Below are 19,594 nucleotides of genomic sequence, written 5' to 3' on the forward strand. Positions count from 1 at the left end.
TGTGTTAGGTACTCCCCCTGCAACACTCCACCAAACCCCTGCTGGTGGAAAGGAGTAGCAAACAAGCAACCAGCTAAGGAAATAGCTAAGACAGACAAAATTGGAAATCGTTTTTTATTGTGCGGTACAAAGGAACATAACAGATAGGATACTGAAGTGAAGGAAGGACTTTTTATGGGGTGGCAGTATGGGTTTCTTTATGGGAATAAAAATCGGATTTTATAATGAAAGCACTCACACAGGCAAAAATGGTTTTGTTAACAAAATGATTTGTGCTACTGAGACTGTAATTTAATGGCTAGATTATTAAAGAAAGACACTGCACGCAAGGAGGTTAATTTGCAAGTTTACCCAATTTGTGTCACATGCATCCTTATAGGGGATTTAATTAATGTATTGCAAAAATGGTTCTAAGGACTTACATAGAGGACTGACATGATTTGAAAAGAATTACGCTAACACAGAGACTGACAAAGATTCTTCTAAGGACAGGATAAACAGAGGATGCTGACAATTTGGAAAGTTAATAGGGTACATATGGGATTTTTATAGGATTTGGACAGAATGCAAGGTAACATAACAGTGTATGAGTCTTTTTGGTACTCGAGAGGGGGATACTTACAAAATGCACTTGTGTTGGGTAGTTTGGAGAGCCAGCCGGGTCTCTGGACAGCGGTTCAAGGATCTGGTCACCTAGGCAGTGGCTGGGCTCTCCTTTATGGGAACAGTGGGGCAACAGGGGTCTGGTCATTGCAGACAGTGGGATGCATCAGCTGGGCAGAGGGTCTAGTTTCTGTATTCTCCCAAAGATATCAGCTGCCTTTCCTCTTTTCACCCTGAATTATTGGGATGAAGGTGGTTCTGGATAGGTGGATCTGGATAGGAGGTTCTGGATAGGCGGTTATGGATGAGTGGTTCTGCCTGGATCTGGATCAGCTACCTCTGGGGTGGTTCTGGAGTCTTGGAGTCTTGCGGGTGAACTTTGAATGTTGAATCTCCCTATGCCTCCCTGCCTAGCTCTTATATAGGTAGAATGACATCATAGAATTTACAAGGTGGGTGAAAATAATCTGGACATACCTCTTTGATTAGGATAGGTCAGGCTATTCAAGTCACCACCTCCCCCCGAGCTGATTGGATTGAAGGAAGTGACAACCCCTTAGCTGTACGCATTTTATGACTCCTTTTATCCCACAAGCTTCATTTTTCACAAAAAGGAATTATGGAATAAAACTTTATATTTACAATAGTCACCATTATCAAATCAGATAGGCAGATCCCATATTTCACAAGGAATATGCTGGTTCAAACGCCAAGTCTGTATGATGCTGCTTTGCCATTTGGGTACCATCTTGCAGTTTTCCAGTAGAAACATTTTATCTAAAATTGTACAAATGGCTGCACATACGCATAATAGTGTCTGGCATAGTTTCTCCAAAAGTAATATCTGTGCCATTTACTCTTTCCCCATAAGGCCTTTTAACTGTAATTCACATCCACTCACACACAGTCTAATTTGGCATGCCCAAACATTACATGAAACCTGTCCTAATCTCATGTTACTGCTTATTCAGATTATTGAGATAAATATCTTAATGCACAAAGTTCTTCAAAGTTTAACAGATGGCATTTGTCACTGTATGGGTGGTCCTTCAAATCTCCACAGCCAACCTACCCCCTCTGTGTCAGTCTAAACAACAGGGTTACCATGGAACCCTTTGATCCTAGGCAGTTGAAGCTGAGGAGAGGTGAGAGGTATTAATGGAATACCCACTTCTTTGTGACAGCGCTAGTTCCCCTTGGTCCATTGTCCCTTGCTATAGAAATGCTGGCAAGTCGGACGAGGTTTGCCAATTTCCACACTTTGGCCCTTTCATATTTAGTGGAGGGGATTCATTCCCAGGGGGGTTGGTACCTTTGAAGTGCCTGCATAGGCCAGTTTTATTCTGCTGGTTTAAAACACATTTTCTTTCTTCTCATTCTCTATTTCTTTCACAGCAACCAAGACTTTTTGGGAGTAAGTATAATGCATTTAAACCACCCCAGCCCTACACATATATACACTTTTTCTGTGCGAGAATTGGTATGATTTTACATTTAGCTTTCAAAAGAGCAGTTTTTTTTGCTTTTGCAAATACGGATTTACACATGTTCATTCTCTACATGTTGATTTCACAAGATGCAGTTTTCTTTCCATTTGCTTTCTGAAGGCTTTTGATAGCTCTGGTCAGTTTCTGTACACAAGGATATGCTTGAAAAATGATTTCTTGGTAATTGACGCATAGCAAGAGAGAGAGAGCTTTCTTTTGAAGTACTTTGCATGAGTTAATTTGTTTCCAAAGTGAATGCTAGCCGTGCAGACTGAAATGAAATTCTCTGCTCTTCACAGACTTTATTTGATAAACAATAGCATTCTGGGAAGGATGGCCTTATTTGATGGTGTTCAACATGAAATAGACGTGCATGGCTGTGTTTTACTAAAACAAAACTGTGTGATGTTTAAACATGAAAGTAGCACCAGTGCAAGGCCATTTTAAATACTGGACATTTTCTTGGCAGCTTTGAGTTTTTTTTTTTTTAAATGACAGAACAGCAGCGCTGAGCCTTTCTGCCTTTGAGATGTTTTCTTTGGATTCACATGAAGAAAACCAAAATGCAGCCATTCTTGGGGGGCTATGTTCAATCTCGCCCAATATGTGCTTAGCAAACAAAAGCACAGCCATTTTTTTAACTGCTAAATGCAGTTTTGTGATGCAGGGAATTTCTTTTGGGGCTGGCAAATGTACCCCTCATAGCTCCCCCGCCCCCTGCTCTCCAGTGACTTCTTGTTGAGGGAGAGTAAGGAAGAGTGGGGTTCATCCTGTGGAGTTCTTCTTCATCAGGAAGCAGCACACCAGGATTTCCTTCCGTCTTTTGGTTGGAGAGTATGGAGCGGCAACCCCTTTCCTTCCTTTCCTTTCCAGGTCCCGGGGGAGGTCCTCACCAGTATAGGAGGTAATGAAGTTAATAATCTAATAGGAGATAGATAAAAACAGGTTTTAGAATCTTTCACTGACAGTCTTCCCAGAAGGGTTACAACAGTGGAACCATGCATACAGTTACAATCTCCCATATTCTTTTACTTACATTCGGTCAATAATATCAAGCACATTACTCCACAGAACCATAACACCATTTGATTCGTAAAACACATTTTTTTCCATTATTATAGTAACACTAAAAGAAAATACTCCCTGTTACATAGATATACCTATGAACCTACATATTTCCTTCTGCTTTTTATTTTTCTTTCTTCTCATTCTTCAGAGGTCTCCTCTGTTTGATTTTCCTTTGGCTCATCAATCAGCTGCAAAGTATGTCTGGGGTGACAACTTTTTAACTGATTGATGTAGAACCATGTCTCTTCTGACAGCTCTACTTTGGGGATGCAGATCCTGTAGGGCCAATCCTGGGATGGTGACCTCCTTTCCACTTTTGAACTTCAACTGCCTATGGTAGCAGTGGGGCTGACCGGAAGGCTTTCTTTAGGATTGGCAGGGCCCTGGAATTTCCCTCCAGTTGGGACCAGACTTGGCAATTACTGGGATCCAAATTAATTTCGAGTCGGTTAAGAATATTACTGTCTTAGTAAAACTCAGAGGGAACACCTTGCACGACCCAACAATTACGCTCTATGCTTATATCAGGGATAGCAATTTTTAGCATACAACTACTAAGCAGAAGATGTTTGGAGCAGGAAATTTCCAGACCCCATGCCCACTGATAAAGTGACTCAACAGCGGGAGGGGTCTGGTCTTTTAGGAGTTTCCTGGATAACGCTTTGCTGATGAAGCTGTCTTCACTTTTCAGGCCAACTCTGGTGAGAACAGACTACCTCCCCTCATTTGACTGAACTGGGAGGAACAGCTGTTCGCCCTTCTTCTGAATCTTAGCAAGGTTGTGAGCTGTTTTTCATCACTTTTGACTACAAGATTTGGATTTTCAGATTGGGGATTGGTATAAAATGGTAAGATATTTCCTTCCAGTGTGGAATGCCACTTGAAACTGGAAGGAAGATTGATCTTCAAGAATGGAGAGGAGTTCCCATCACTAGTTTGTTATTTTGGAAATGAAACTCAATTTGATCAGATTTTTGCTTATCCATGTGGCGTGTGCCATTTAAAATGACATAGTTGCTGCTTTGTTTACATTTTATTGGCAAGTTAGTCTGAGTCCAGGGGACCTTATTCACACAGTCTATTAGAGGATACAACCTTCAAAGGAAGTCATTTTCTAATAGACATGGTGTTCCCTCTGGAGTCACGAGTATGACCGGGTGCTCCACCTTGTGTCGCACAATGTTTATTTCCAGATCCGCAGTCCCCTTGACAGGAATTTCATTCCGGTTGAAGTTCTGGAGTTGTCCAGGAAGAGGGGTGAGAGGGATCTGGTGTCTCTATCCCCTTCCTGAATTTAGCTGCTGAATAGTCCTTTTGGACAGAAGAGTGGTTTTGGATCTGGTGTCCACCAGTGCTAAAAATGCACATTGCCCTTGCACCCGGATGGGTTCATAGAATCTACCTTCTTTCTCCTCCAATGGGCAAAGGTAATGGGCATTTCGGGCAAGCTGGGTGGTTAATTTCTTTATTTTGGACTCCCACACAGTTGGGTTTTGAACAGTTTTCTGTGTCAGAGTCTGGGAATCTGGGAAGACAATTTTATATCCTGAAAGATGTGGGATTTTGAAATCCCCTTTTTCTTCTGGTTCTAGGCTGCCCCCTTCTCATAGGCAGTCACCAGAATTGGTTTGTGAAGTTTGGTAACCCTCCTTTTCCTTTGATCCTGGGCTGCACCCCCCTTCTTGGAGGCAGTCACCAGAATTGGTTTGTGGGGAGGATCCCTCCTTCATCATTAGGTTCTCTGGATAACACTTCTGGGGTTCTGGCATGGGTGATTCTGAATCAGTCCCCATATCTACCCAGTCTGAGTTCTGGTCTCTTGGGACCAATGTTTCTATGGAGGAATTCCCCCGTCCTTGAACGAGAAGACTTTCTTCCCAGAATCCTCCAAGGATTCTTCCTCTTCAAACTGGAGGACATTGACTTCCTTCACAAAGTGAGCCTTTTTGGTCTCTTTGTTTCTCCTACCCACCCTCTGTTCCCTGGGTTGCAGTTTTTCGGGGGTAGGAGATATTAGTTCCGGTTCCCGTCTGTCTAGGGGCTTTTCACCGGTGAAAGGAAGCTTCCTCTAGGGCTTTGCACCCCCCTTCCTCCCATGCCTCCTCCTCTGGAACTGGTGGGTTATCAGGGTTCTCTCCCGGTCATTGTTCTGGGGTGTCAAACCCTTGGTTTGAGGTATTCGGAGCTGTCATGTTCATCTGAGGGTTCTGCTGAGCCCTCAACATGCGACTCAGATCCTGAGTTAGGTTCTGGACCTGGTGCTCCAGTTGGGACACCCGCTCCGGCTGGTACAGGGTTCTTGGATCAAATCTAGGTTGTTCTCAGGAAGGGTAACTATCCCTTCTCCCGGAGTATCCTGGGTACTGGGGATTCCCTTAGTAAGCTTCCCCCTTGGCCTCACCTCTACCGGATGGGGTGGTCTGGACTCCTGAAAGCAGGGAGAGAAAGGAGGGTTGTCCTGCATATTGGGGTTCGGAAGGTACCAGGGGAAGAAACTTAAGCCAGGATTTGGAGGATTACTGCCCTCATGAGGGAAGTTAGGAGGGACGTTTCCTAGGGCAATACTCAACTGATTGGATCCCCACTTGGGCCTGGGGTGTCCACACATACCCCAAGATAAGTCTGTTGCCCTTATACCTGGGACTAATGTAATTAGAAGAGGTAGAGTTCACATTTGTGGGGTACCCTACCTGACTACCACATGCTGCTGATTGATCAGAAGGTCGCCTTTGACTCTGATTTGGCTGGTTTTGGGACGCTGTCTTTTAGGCCCCACCATTTCTAGGTCCAAAATGGGGGCAACCATCACCTCTGCCACCTTGGCACCTTTGGGGGTGTTGGTCTGGGGTTTTTGTTTGGTTTTTGTTTTCTACAGGTTTTCGGAACTCATAGATCTGGGTAGCATGCTCTATTACCCAGTCCAGTGTCCTGTCATCATGGAAATCTCTAAACAGTTGTGTCATAATATATTTTGGGAGTGCATGAAAATAGGCGTTTATAAATTCCCTACTATTCGTCCGCATCCGCCTACTGGTTTGCGCAAATGCCTGTTTTAGCTCCTGCACAAATTCTCTTGGAGCCAGATCCTCTTCACACTGCAGATTGTAGGTAGCCTTGCGGGCCTCCTGGGGGTTTCTGTGAGTGGAGAAGTGCTTCAAGATGGCTGCCTTATAGGTGCACCACCGTGAATGGTTCCAGCCCAACAAAGAAGTTGGAGTATTCTGGAGAGTATTCTGGAGAGAACATCCATTTGGCAAATTCTATGCAATTCTGGCTCTTTTTAATATCAAAAGAGGTCATCATCTGTTCATATAGCTCCAGTTTCTGCCAGACAGAATAATTGGCATTTTTGTGCTATAAGGTCATGAAATTTCTAATAGCTTTAATCTGTTAAATGGGGTCTTTCACCAGAGCTCTCTTTTGTTTATTAGACTTCTTTGCAGCTTCACGTGAGTCCATTAGCCCTCAAACTCAGAGCTGCTACTATTTGAGGTCCCCCCTTATCCTCTAGGTGCTGCCTAATTCTTTGAGCTTGGGAATCTCTCTCAGAATGGTGGGGCCTAGTTTCTTCTCCCCTGTTGTGCTTTTGGTTCACTGGGTCACTCCCCCTGGACTCCCTCTTTTGCACAGGAGAGTAGTCTTCTGACTCCTCCCTGCTTCCAGGGTTGGAGGAGAATCCCCACTACTGCCCTGTTTGGGTGGAGGTTTTGAGGAATACTCATTTGGGTTCTCAATTCATGTTCTTTTTTCTCTGCAAATTGAACCAAATGGTCCCTTTGTAGGTGATGTTTCTTCAATTCTAACTCCATGAGTTTCTCCTCGGTCAGATATATTGGCCATAATATTTTGGAATCTGTGCAGGAATGCCCGGCCATCAATCTCTGATGGGCAGTGGCCTGCCTGTTCAATCATGTTGGGCCTACTAGAGTCTGGCCGTCTCATGATTCCCGGATCTTGTGAACCAGCGGACATGAAGTCAGCAGTGTCTTGCGCATACAAAGTGGTAGATGGGTTCGAGGCCCTTGGTACAGAAGGCATCACACTGTGATCAGGGGTGGCCCTGTCCCTGTCTACTTGTTCGGGGTCACTCAATTTTTGATTCGGCCTACAATACTCTTTTTCTAACAGCTCATGTTTCTCCCTCCCAGCCCCTATTTACTGATGGTAGGCTAAGGCCTGAGCCTTTTGCTCTGCTATCCGAGCTTGACCTACCTCTATTGCCTTCTCTTGAGCTGCTACCTGGCTCTGGAGTCCCCTGTTCTCATCACAGAGGGCCTGGTTGTCTTTTTGTGCTGCCTTTATTGCTGGGAACACTGAGACTATTTTTGTTGCAGGAGATACATCTCCTAATTTTGCCCATTTTTCACCTTCTACTTGTCTTGTGTGCCCCATTAGGTTTTCATATTCAGTTTTAAGGTCAGTCAGTTCCTGAAAGTCTGACTCTCTTTTCTCTAGGTCTGTTTTTAATCTGCACACTTCTTGATATAGGGCATCTTTTTCATGATACAGGGTACAAACCTGTTCAGTCAGGTCATCCCTCTGTTGCTCGTCCAATTTCTCAATCTGTTTTTGTAAAGTGGTTACCTGCTCTGAGCAGGCTCTGTTGTATTTTATTTGATTCAATTTCCGTTGACTCTCTTCCAGGGGGTCAACCTTTTCCTGACACTCCTCTTTTAATGTATCTAATTGAGCTTCTTATTCTGAATTATTTTGTTGTTGTAACGCCAAGTGCTCCTTTAACTGTTTGATGTAGTTTTCAAATTCTACATCAGAATCTTGTCTTTTTTGCCATTTTTCTTCTACTAGTTTTAATTCAGTCTGTATTTGGTTAAATAGCTCAGACTGGTTTGTCCAAGGGTTCTAATTCCTTTATATTTCTCCTCCATAACCCCCATGTGGAGGTATATGTAGGCAGTGAGTAGGACCATTTTAAGCTGTTCTTCTTTAATATTCAGAGTCATTTACAACTCAGTCAAGGCTTGATGTAACAGGCGGTTGTCCTGCCACACATCCATGCTAATGGAGGTGACCTGTTGCATCATGTTGGCTAGCCAGACTTCCTGATCTTGCTCTTCCCATTCCCCTCTAATGAATAGTTTGGACGGAAGGTGCTGCCTAGCCATATTTATCTCCACTGTGGTCATTATAAAGAGTGTTCTTCCTTTATTAAATTATTTATATAAGGACAAATCTGTATTTAGTTTTTGTCTCATTCAGGGTTAATTTTACTTTATTTTTACACACAGGCCTGACACTTAGGGTCTAAGTTTTGGGATGGCATTTTACAGTATAACACAGTTTTCTGACCACAAAAACGATCACTACGTTTTCTGGGATATCCTTCTGTGTTTAGCTGTCACAGGTGGAAACACTTATCTCAATCCCGGCAAACAAGCACCGATTGTGTAACTGATTTTATGACATGGCACACTCCAGACCAGGACTCTTTCCGATGGCAAGGGATGTGGCGTACAGTAAAATGTTTTTAATTTTATTGATTTCGGATTCTGCTTTGAGAAGACACCCAACCCATCTCACCCCCCCTTACAAACACCCCAGGTCGCAATGGAGCACGAACCAGGATGGTGTGTAAAATGGAATACTTATTTAAATTTAAATTTAAATTTAAATTCAAATGCAAAATCAAACAAATCAAATTTTAGGGCAGCAGTCACCAGTATGGTGATAATATACAGCAAAATGTTATATAATCCAATTAATTTTGCAGTGATATTTAGCGTCAGCCGTAATTGACAAGAACGTGCATCTGTCAAACGGATGCTGGGGGCAGAAATCGTTGCTGTCGGCTAACTGGGTAAACCTGGGAAACTTTGAGACTTCTGCACCTTAATCACCAGCAGATTGCTTTGTTGTTAAACCAGCCCCTGTCGAACTGTGGCAAGAGATCAGAGGACCGAGCCACAGGCTTGGTCCCACCTCTACTCCCAGCATTCCACATATGTACGCTAGCATTGAGAAGTGTATTGCTAAGTGGATTGCTGTCTCGCTGCCCGGAGCTGTTTGAAGCTGCTACACAAATGTTCTGATTCACAGGGTATTTACTGGTCGACTTATTGAGTTTGCTGGACTTTATTGTTAGTCTGCTGCTGTGCTTGCTCTCGTGCTCACGCGAGCACGTCTTAGAGCCCTGCTTTGCTGCGCAATACTGAAAGCGCTTCTCTGTTTCCTTTCACTAGGCTTAGCCCCGCCTCTACTCCCAGCATTCCACATATACCACAGGACACGTGCATTACACGCACGCATTGAGAAGTACATTGCTAAGTGGATTGCTGTCCAGCGAGATAGCGTGGAGTGCAGGGCGGAAAAAAAAATGCCAACAAAAAGTACAAAAGTATTATGTGATTACATGTTGATTCATATATGAACACTTGTGTGTACTCTTGCACGATAGATGTAGTGGTGTTATCAAAATCTGCCTCTGATTTGCCAAGATCCCTAAACAACTGTGAAAACACATTGGTATGGTCCAGGACCTGTTGTCTATTAGCTGTTGAACCTCATGTGGAGCTTTGTGGCAGTTAAAATCAAGCTGTTTCCATCTCTGGCTAACTAGTGAATATTGTTTGCTCGTTATTGCACTTTGATCTGAGGAACTACAACCCTTCTATGGAGAGGGTTACAAAAGGTGTGAGAGGATTTGTTGGGAGTCTACCTGTGGGAGGAGTAAACTGGAAAGCAAATTGTTCTGATTAATTGTTGTGACAGCAGTCTGGGTGAGAAATGAAATTATAAACAGTACCCAAACGGACAGTAAAATTAACATCTACTCCGTAATTACATTAACATGGAAAAGGACAATATGCCTTGAAAACATGCATGCCGGCAATAAATGACATGTTATTTAATGAAGGAGAGGTTGTGACATCAAAGCCCGCACTACCAAACCTGCACACGCCAGTTCAGAAAAAGTTGCCAATATGTTTAGCTGACAAGAAAATAAAGGGTAAAAGCTGGAATCGATAGCATCAAAGGGCACTGACATTTGCCTCTATTACAATCAAGCGCCTGGGTGTGGGTCAAGTAAATTACAGCATGCAGATGGCAGCAAAGTAAAACAAGACAAAATGTTGGAATCGAACACACGTCTAGAGGTGGAAGTTTCCGCTATCAAGGTTAATGTGCTAGAAAATGTAATTGTTGAAGTCGACAGCGTGCTCTCAGACACCACTATGGAATCTGAGAGTAAACGCTGTGATGATAACATATGGTTAACTCAAAAATCACATGAAAATGTAATTGGGAGTTCTTCTAGAACATGCACTGTAGAGGCGCAACATAGAATGAGAAAGACATATCAAGCTTTGCACATCACTGGCCAAGTGGATGAAGATGCCCTCAATTTTATGAACCTAAGCCATATGTCTGATAGTCATAATGAAGTTGTATTTGTTCACTCCAACACAGGGGACCTGATGCAGGTAGATAATCTCTCCCCAATTCAAAGGCAAAATCAAAGTGAACACATTTCATTTGGGAGAATTGAGGAGGAAGATGAGACGCAGATAGCATCAAAACAAATGGGAAAAGGCTCCCTAGGAATGTCTGAATGCTCTGAGCGAGAGGCTTCCATAAATTCGCTACCTTTCATGCCCCCCACTCCAAGATGACCAAATGTAGCGACGGATGGGCAACAAACGTTATGGCTGGTTGACAAATCCACCGAAGAGGCAATAACACAGCCAAATATGAGTCCAACTTTAATGGCTATGAATACAGCGTTATTATCTGTCGCCAAGCTGTATGAAGCAATCGCACAAAAGCTCAATTACTAAACAATTTATTTGTTGACGAAATTATCAAATCAAAAAACGGGCAGCACCACATCCGAGGAAACAATAAAGTGTGAGCCCCAGTACGAGATCTTTAGACATTGTAGTCTAATAGATGCTGGGAGCCAAACAGAGAATTTAGATGTACTCGGAAACAAGTTCTTAGAATATCCAAAACAATTTGTATATGGAAAGACCATACATGCAAAGGGGATTGAAGATGCCTCAGATGATAGGCACTCAGGTCTATTGTGTCACAACGTTTCTGATAAATACAAATGTATCACTGATTCAGTGGTAGAATTGGTGAATGTTAATTGTAAGAAAGTACAAGAAAATGTGGCTAATTTGCTGGTAAACGAGGATTCAGGAAATCCAAAAAAAGTCAATTGATGAGAGTATCAAGAAATAATAGCAAAAAGTCAGTTAACGTACAAAGAGTTGTCAAAACAAGTGCAAAAACGAGATGCTTCTGAAAGATAATAAATGCCTCAAAGGAAAAAGAAGATAAAATAGAGATGGGGACAGAGTGTAACGACTCACCATCCCAACAAGGGGAGAGTAGTAAAGAGAAGATTATGTCCAATTTGACATTCAATCCACTTGATGATCTGGTGGCGGAAACAGCTCTAATGCAAGAGGGAGAAAAAAGATCATTGCAGTAGTTCCCGGCTACTTCAGGCACTGCGAGGGAGCAAGAGAATGTGCCGGTTGGGTTGACTGCATCTCAAATGAGAGAGTAATTAAACAAAACTGTGGAACAATAAATGGCTAATAGGCAGAAAGAGCATGTCCAAGTAAGAGATAATACAGAATCAAATGCAGATCCTGGGTAAAGAACTATTCTACATGGCCCTAAGCCTTTGTTGATAAACCCGATCGTGAATTCTCCAGATACCTTGAACTCGGGACAAGTATCGCAATGGAAGAAGAATATTTCTGTGGTCAAAGAGTCCACATTTAAAACAAGATCACCTATGAACAATAATCAAACCCAAATTTGCCACCACTGTTTTATACTTAAATGTAGGGAACATGCTTTTGTGCATTTTGATTTAAACTGGTCTAGTGTCTTAAATATTTGGAAAGAGAACCCTCAATTGAAAAATATAAATACATCAGATGTTGACAGAGTTGAGTTCTTGGATGACCAAGACTTATCCAAGTCACAAATATTTGTACAATCTGCCGTATTTCTAATGGGCTTCAACCTATATAAAGAGGATATACAATTAATGAGAGGGGACAAGCCATGCTTTATCAAGTGGAGCCCGCGCATGTATGGAGCTAACAGTGTCAGGCAAGTTGAAATGGAAAATGATCAGCAGCACCAAGCATAACAATCCCCAATAGCAGAACAAAAATCATCTTATTTGCTGGAACACCCGGGGGTTCTCTCATGTCACCAACTCTGCAAGTAGTGAGCTAAATAGCTTTGACCTAGTGGTGTTCCAAGAAACATGGCTGGTGGAGGCCCCAATATGGGATGGTTATAAAATAGTATTAGAACCAGTTACCCAGGGGTCGCCCCATGGCGTGTCTTATAATAGCCATAAAAAAAACAAAAGGCTTCAGAGTGAATACGTACGACTCGCTTACTCCATTTATTCAAGTGATCAAACTGTCAAAAGATGTATACACCATTATAATTGTTAACATCTTTTGGGGAAGGTCTCACCTGACATCAGATGTTTTTTTGTTCATCTAGAGGATGTATTTTCCAAAATTGCACTGGAAAAGCATATTGAATATGTATTAATCATGGATTATCTAAATCTTCATTTATTAGCAACAAAGGGAAGGAATCAATCCTTGGAAGAACAAAGATGGTGTCACATCATGGAAGACAAGCAATTTGTAATGGTAAATGTTACAGTTGAGGGCGATATACCACCAGCCAGTACTTGGCATAATGGTCCGCTAGACGCAACCATTGATTATATATTTAGTAATCAAAACCCTAGATGTAAGATCAAATGTTAAAAGCGATCATAATTAGTTTTATCTAACATGGGAGTGGGAGTTAAAACAGCAAATTAAACAAATTGGAAGGTATGGAGGTAAATTAATTGCAAATAATGCAAGGAATTGGATAAAATGGTCAGAAACATCTTTGACCGAATTTTAGAGATCACTGACAAAACATCATGGGCAAGATTACGTATTATCAATGCTGTGCAAGGCAATAACTATAAGCATTCACATGTTTTTGATATTGATGATAACATCAAAAAAGCCGAACTGAGACAACAGATACCGTTGCTAAAACATCTATCTGCAAAGGAGAAACTGTATAAAACAAAACACATATGATGAGGATATAAAAACTTGCAAAGAGGACGGAAAGCGATATGCTATCAAAGGCATAGTGAACATATGCTAAAGATAATCGCCTCAAGGTCATCAGCTGAAATATGGGGTGTACTAAATAAAGCAACGTTTAAAGATCAAGACTCAGTCTAAATAAACTCGATTGCAGCAAAAACATGGTGTGATTACTTCCTACAAATTTACCAGACTCCTGTTTTAAATTTTCATCTAGACATAGATGTTTTAAATTGGAGCCACTTAATTAAATTTTATCATGAGGATGTGTTTTTTTATATCTCAAAACTCAGTACGTCACGGGCCCCGGGACCAGCCGGGCTTAATAATGGAATGTTAAGAGAAAATGCAGGAGTATGGGCTTCAATACTACAGAAGATTTCCGAGGAAGTAATGCGAATAGGAAAACTACCTGAGTCATGGAGGAAATCCATATTAATTCCACTCTTTAAGAAGGGCAATAGGCTCGACCCGGAATCATACAGGCCAATAGCCTTACTGGATTGTCCAGGGAAGATATTTGCTCGCATAGTTCTTTGTGAGTTTAACACCTGGCTAACTAAAGAGAATTTAAGAGACCAATGGCAAACAGGATTTCTGAAAGGTTTAGGGACAGGCATTAATTCACTTGCAATAAATGCTATCATTGCCAACAGTTTAATAAGAAGCAACCATTATTGTCGCCTTTGTCGACTTTAAAACAGCTTTCAATTCAGTAGTAAGAGAACTGCTTTTCGTGAAACTAATGAAGAGCAATTGCCCATGGCATATTCTTAAATGGCTCATTGAGTTTCATAATCAGACATTGTTCCAAATAAGACTGGATGGTGATGGTTCGCTTTCTGATTCCATTCCAACGTCAAGGGGGCTGAAGCAAGGTTGAATACTTGCTTCAGCCCTCTTCAACTTCTTCATACTAGACTTGGGTATGGCGTTTTAAATGTTATAACTGACTCTCCAAATATTGGTGAGACAGATGTTAAATGGTTACTATATGTGGTTACTATATGCAGATGATCTCCTTTTGATCTCAAGGAAACCTATGGGATTGTGCAACATGTTACAAGCCTTGGAGATTTATGCCATATCTAACAAGATGAATATAAACATCAAAAAGACACAGATAGTACAATTCAGCAATCTTAAACAACGCAACAAATACCATAGGTGGATGTTGAATAACCAGGAGGTAGAAACTGTATCCAGTTACACTTATTTTGGTGTACACATTAATAACCACCCAAGAGATCTAGCATATGAGTATGGCCTGAACCTGAAATGGAATAGTCTAATATCTCAGGCCAGAATCATCAATGGCACATACTGCAAATTTCCCTCTCACCATTGATAACGTATTACAAACAAAAGACCCTGCCCATTTTGTTATATGGGGCGGAAACTAAAGCATGTAAATCAGCCAATTATTGGAATAAAATAGAAGGTGCCTACTGGAGGGGTCTGTTGAGGCTTCCAACATCAATGCCAGTAGCTTTAATAAGGCAAGAATTAAGAGTAACATCAGTATATGCCTCATATAAATGGAAGGTATGCATGCGGTACAGGAAATGTGTATTGGACAAACACCAGAACGGCTTGGTCACACGATTGTCGAATTATGTTAGAGAATCGGATGATAAATTCATCAGACAATGCAGATGAAAGGCGCAGGTGTTTCTGCAGGAAGCAGACATAACAGATTAATTGTTACTACAAAATCCAGATAAAGCAAAATTAAAAATGGGGGAAAGGGATTGGATTTGGACTACCAATAAAAGTTTCAAAGAGAATCCTTTTGCGTTAAAATTACTTGGAAACCCTGAAGCATACCTTTTGAAATCACCTAATGTTCTGCATCATGTGGGACGACTGCGCCTGAGACTAAATTTGGGGAAAACTAGAGAGATTACAACTAGATGGTCTAATGATGGTCAAAAATCAAACATCTGTCGGTTTTGTAATATAATCTCTTGAACATATTATCACTGAATGCCTAGAGTTGCAAATATAAGAATTAAATATTTCAGGAAATTGTTCGAATATGTGGTGCACCTAGATGCAAAAGATCTATCGAAACACATATTTCATCTATACTGCAAGTCATTAGGCTATGCAACAATGAATTTCTTGAAGGAATTGAAATTGGAAAATGATATACCTGGTGAATCAAGGAATTGAAATACTAAAGAATTGAAATGGAAATCAATTGTACCTTTTAGATTATGTTGTGAGTTCCTTTTCTTTTCTTTATATATATAAAGGAAATAATTGTATGAACACAGTAAACAAAATGTAGCCATCACATGTTAATATTGTTTTAATTTGTATTCAATGTATATTTGTAAAATGATAAGATTTGTTTGTATTGAAAGGTTTAATTTTTCAGCCAAAACCAATAAAAAAAAGAAAATACAATTAATTTCACTTTCCGACATCAGATACATCAATGTAAAAATAAATGGAAGCAAGATCACTTTTTGACACACTCATAGATAGCACTTGTGTTAGCTACCCCACAAACCCCTGCTGACTAATTTCTGTGTGGGTAGAAAGGAGCAGCAAGGAGTCACAAATGAGATGGAAAAATCGGATTTCAAATTCAACCTACCACCCCAGAATAGGAGGCCAAAATGACAATGAACACCGTGAAAAAGGAGCAAAATGGCACACTTGGAGTTAACTGGATAATTGGAAGTCAGTTTACATGTGCGGTATAAGAGATAGTACAGGAATTTGTGTGGCTGTACTAAAGAGGCACGAAAGATTACAAACTATTGGGCAAGGTACTAAAGCAACATGAATACATGTGAGAAAATAGACTTTGGGAAGGAAAGCAATGCAGCAAAAATCACATGTGGCAAAATTGCTATTTCTTTTTCTTCACAGGCTTAAAACAAGCAACCAGCTAAGGAAATAGCTTAAACAATCACAATCGGAAATCGGTTTTATGGTGGGGTACAAAGGCACATAACAGAGAGGATACTGAAGTGAAGCAAGGACTCTTTATGGGGTGGCAGTATGGGTTTCTTTATGGGAATAAATTCGGATTTTATAATGAAAGCAATCACACAGGCAAAAATCAGTTTTTTGTAAGTATCACCCTCCCCAGTTCCAAAAAGCTGCATACAAAGCTCTGTTACCTTGCATTCTGTCCAAATACTATAAAAATTGCATAAGAACTCTAGCAACATCCCAGCATTTCAGCATCCTCTGTTTATCCTGTCCTTAGAAGAATCTGTGTTAATTTCTATGTTAGCATAATTCTTTTCAAATAATTTCAGTCCTCTATGTAAGTCCTTAGTACCATTTTTGCAATACATGTATTAATTCCCCTATAAGGATGAATGCAGCGCAAATTGGTTAAAATTCCAAATGAACTTCCTTGCATGCAGTGTATTTCTTTAATAATCTAGCCACTAAATTACAGTCTCAGTAGAACGATGTCCACTGGTACGCCACTCTGTTTTGCAATGTTGTGCAGGACACATGCTGCCACAATGATCCTGCACACTACTGGTGGTCCATATAGTAGCTCAACACCAGAGTGTTCAAAGGAGCGGAAGCGTGACTTGAGCACTCCAAATGCGCGCTACACTCTGGCCCTGCTTGCAATATGGGCTGTGTTGTATCTTACCTGGGATGGTGTGGTGGGGTTCCGTATTGGGGTCATCATGTAGGTGCTCAGAGGGTAGGCACTGTCCCCTGTAGAGGTGACATGGTTTGTCAGTTGCGTGGTTTTGTGTGTGTGTGACATGCATGCATTTACAGGGCCAGTTGTACTGAACAATGTGCCATGTGTTGCCATGCCTCCCAGCTTCCAGGGCCCGTGTAGGGCTGACATTCTGAATATGAAACTATCATGGGTGGACCCTGGATAGTTGGTATATACAGAGGTAATGATTCCCTTGGCATCACATACAACTTGCATGTTGATGGAATGCCAGTGCTTGCGATTGCGATAGATGTACTGTGTGGCCCTAGGTGGACGGAGGGCCACATGTGTGCAATCGATGGAACCAAGCACTTTAGGGGAGTGCGCCACCCCGTAAAAGTCCAGGACCATGGCCTGCCTTTCTGCGGGTGTTCTGGGCATGTATATGTGCCTGCGGACTGAGGGGCATGCAGTCATGATGGCCAACACGTGGTGCAGGCAGTGTGAATGCGTGGGCTGTGAAATGTCTGTGACTATGGAAGTTGTTTGCTGAAATGACCTTGTGGCCAAAAAATTCTGTACATTGAGCACCTTTTCGAAGGGTCTCAGTGCTTGAGAGCACAGAGTGAGTGATGTGAGGTCATCTTCCCACTTTGTGACCAGGTCTAATATGATATGAAGTGGGAACCTATACCTGGCATAGACCTGGTCATCAGGCATCCCAAAAAAGCTGGTCCTGGGTAAAGTAAAAACATGTGGGCCCTGTCTATCCTCCTCCTTCTGCAGTGTCCCACAATCACTGTTGCCATAAATGGTACATTCATCGTAGCTGTTTACGCGTGTTGGTTTTTCGCCTGTCCTTTTATGCATAGTTTTTCATGCGCGGTGATGCTTACGTCTGCTATCGCATGGCGGACGTGTTTCCGGATTTGCGTGTCTTTTTCTGTGTGCCGGAGAGCCCTGTTCGATTCCATGAATACGTGTTCATAGCGCACGTATGGGCATTGCGAGGATCTTACTGCAGTACTTCCCACGTTACGCCCACATTGCTGTTGTTCCCCATTCCACATTTTTAGGTGACTGCGCAAGACGGTATGCGCCTTCGCTGGAAGTCTCGAGCAAGGCGTTCGCGGTGTCGCAGTGACATGTTGGACCTGCAGGGATTCAGCACAAGTCACGGGTAAGCAACGCACATTGTGTTCCGTGATTTGACAAACGGGCGCTTGCGTGCATTTTCCAGCATAAATCCACATTTTTCGGCACAGATAATTCCATGAATCGGGCCCTAATTCTACTGATAGTGGTCTACACTGGTAAAGACCTGGTATTATTGATAAAAAGTCAATCCACCCCGTCACTGGTCATTTTGATATTAAACAAAGATTAATGACATGAAAAGTGATAAGAAAAATAATTGTGCCATGACCATCAATACTGGCATAAGTCAACATGAAAGAGAAACAACTGAAAGGTAGGTGTACTGTAATTCAAGGCCCTTTTAAAATGCCTATCCTCATGCACAATGACGAACACCATCTAAAACTGTCCCTGCTAACAAAGTGCCTAAGAAATCATGTGACCTTGAAGTACAAATGTAGTGTGCCCCTGGCCATGCAATTAGCACTTTTTGAAAATGTGTGCCGTGGATACACCACCTCTATGGCGATTTCAGCGCAATTAAAATTGTCATGAGAGTGGATGCGACCAACATTATGACAGTGTCTTGTCAACCGGAGTAACCTGTTATATTTGAATAGAATATATATAATTCACGTTTCATATGCTTCGGCGTTGTGTTTTCTCTGTGAAAGCTATTGAACTTGATGCCCTTTTGTGATGCATAGAATTTTAAAACGAAACATTGGGAATGATTTTAAAAAGCATTTTTTAACGGGGTTTTCCCATTGAAAAAGGCTTTTGTAAATCATGCTCCATTGGTCACTAATAGCTGTTTGAATTTACTGTAGGGTCGATGGAGACTACTCTGGGGCCTGGGCGTGCAGTACACAGCATGCTGCATAGGAATAATGGCTTCCAGTGGTTCCCGAGGTTAGCCAGGCACTTCATTCCACGCATTTCACGATGTTTCAAACACGCAAGATGTGGAGAAATAGCAGAGCTTTTAAGCGTCTTCCCGCTCAGGATTTGCCTCAAGGTAATGGATCCACACAATTGCTACAATCTCTGTCGAGTGGCAATGCAGAAGAGACTATTGTAAGGCGAAAATGAAAAAAAAAAGAAAAGGTTGACTGAACAAAACCGATCCCAAAAGTCCCATTTGTTGCTGCCAGCTAGAAAACCGTGACCAAGACTGAAAGCTTTAACAGACAATTATATAAGGGCGATATTTTTGAAAGATTTTAGCAAAACAAAATAATATGAGATACGCTCCAAGAAAGAATGTGAAAAATGTAAGGTTATGGTTTATTGCTTCAACTGGTTAATGTGGAATTTACTTTACGGACAGCTATTGTGACTGATGTGTTCAGAGCAGGGGAGAAGGCAGCATTGCAAGAAGGGGGGCGAACAAAGTCCTGCTACTTTTCCCTCGAAATGCAGTGCGTGCAATTCCATATGGTCTCATTCGCGCGCCCTTGCCCCAATCAACTGTTTTGGTAACATTAGTGGCAGATGACCTTCTAACACACATCAGAAAAAAAAACATTTTAAAA

Source organism: Ambystoma mexicanum, chromosome 3q, assembly GCF_040938575.1.
Source record: "Ambystoma mexicanum isolate Mex_15411 chromosome 3q, UKY_AmexF1_1, whole genome shotgun sequence".
NCBI lineage: Eukaryota > Metazoa > Chordata > Amphibia > Caudata > Ambystomatidae > Ambystoma > Ambystoma mexicanum.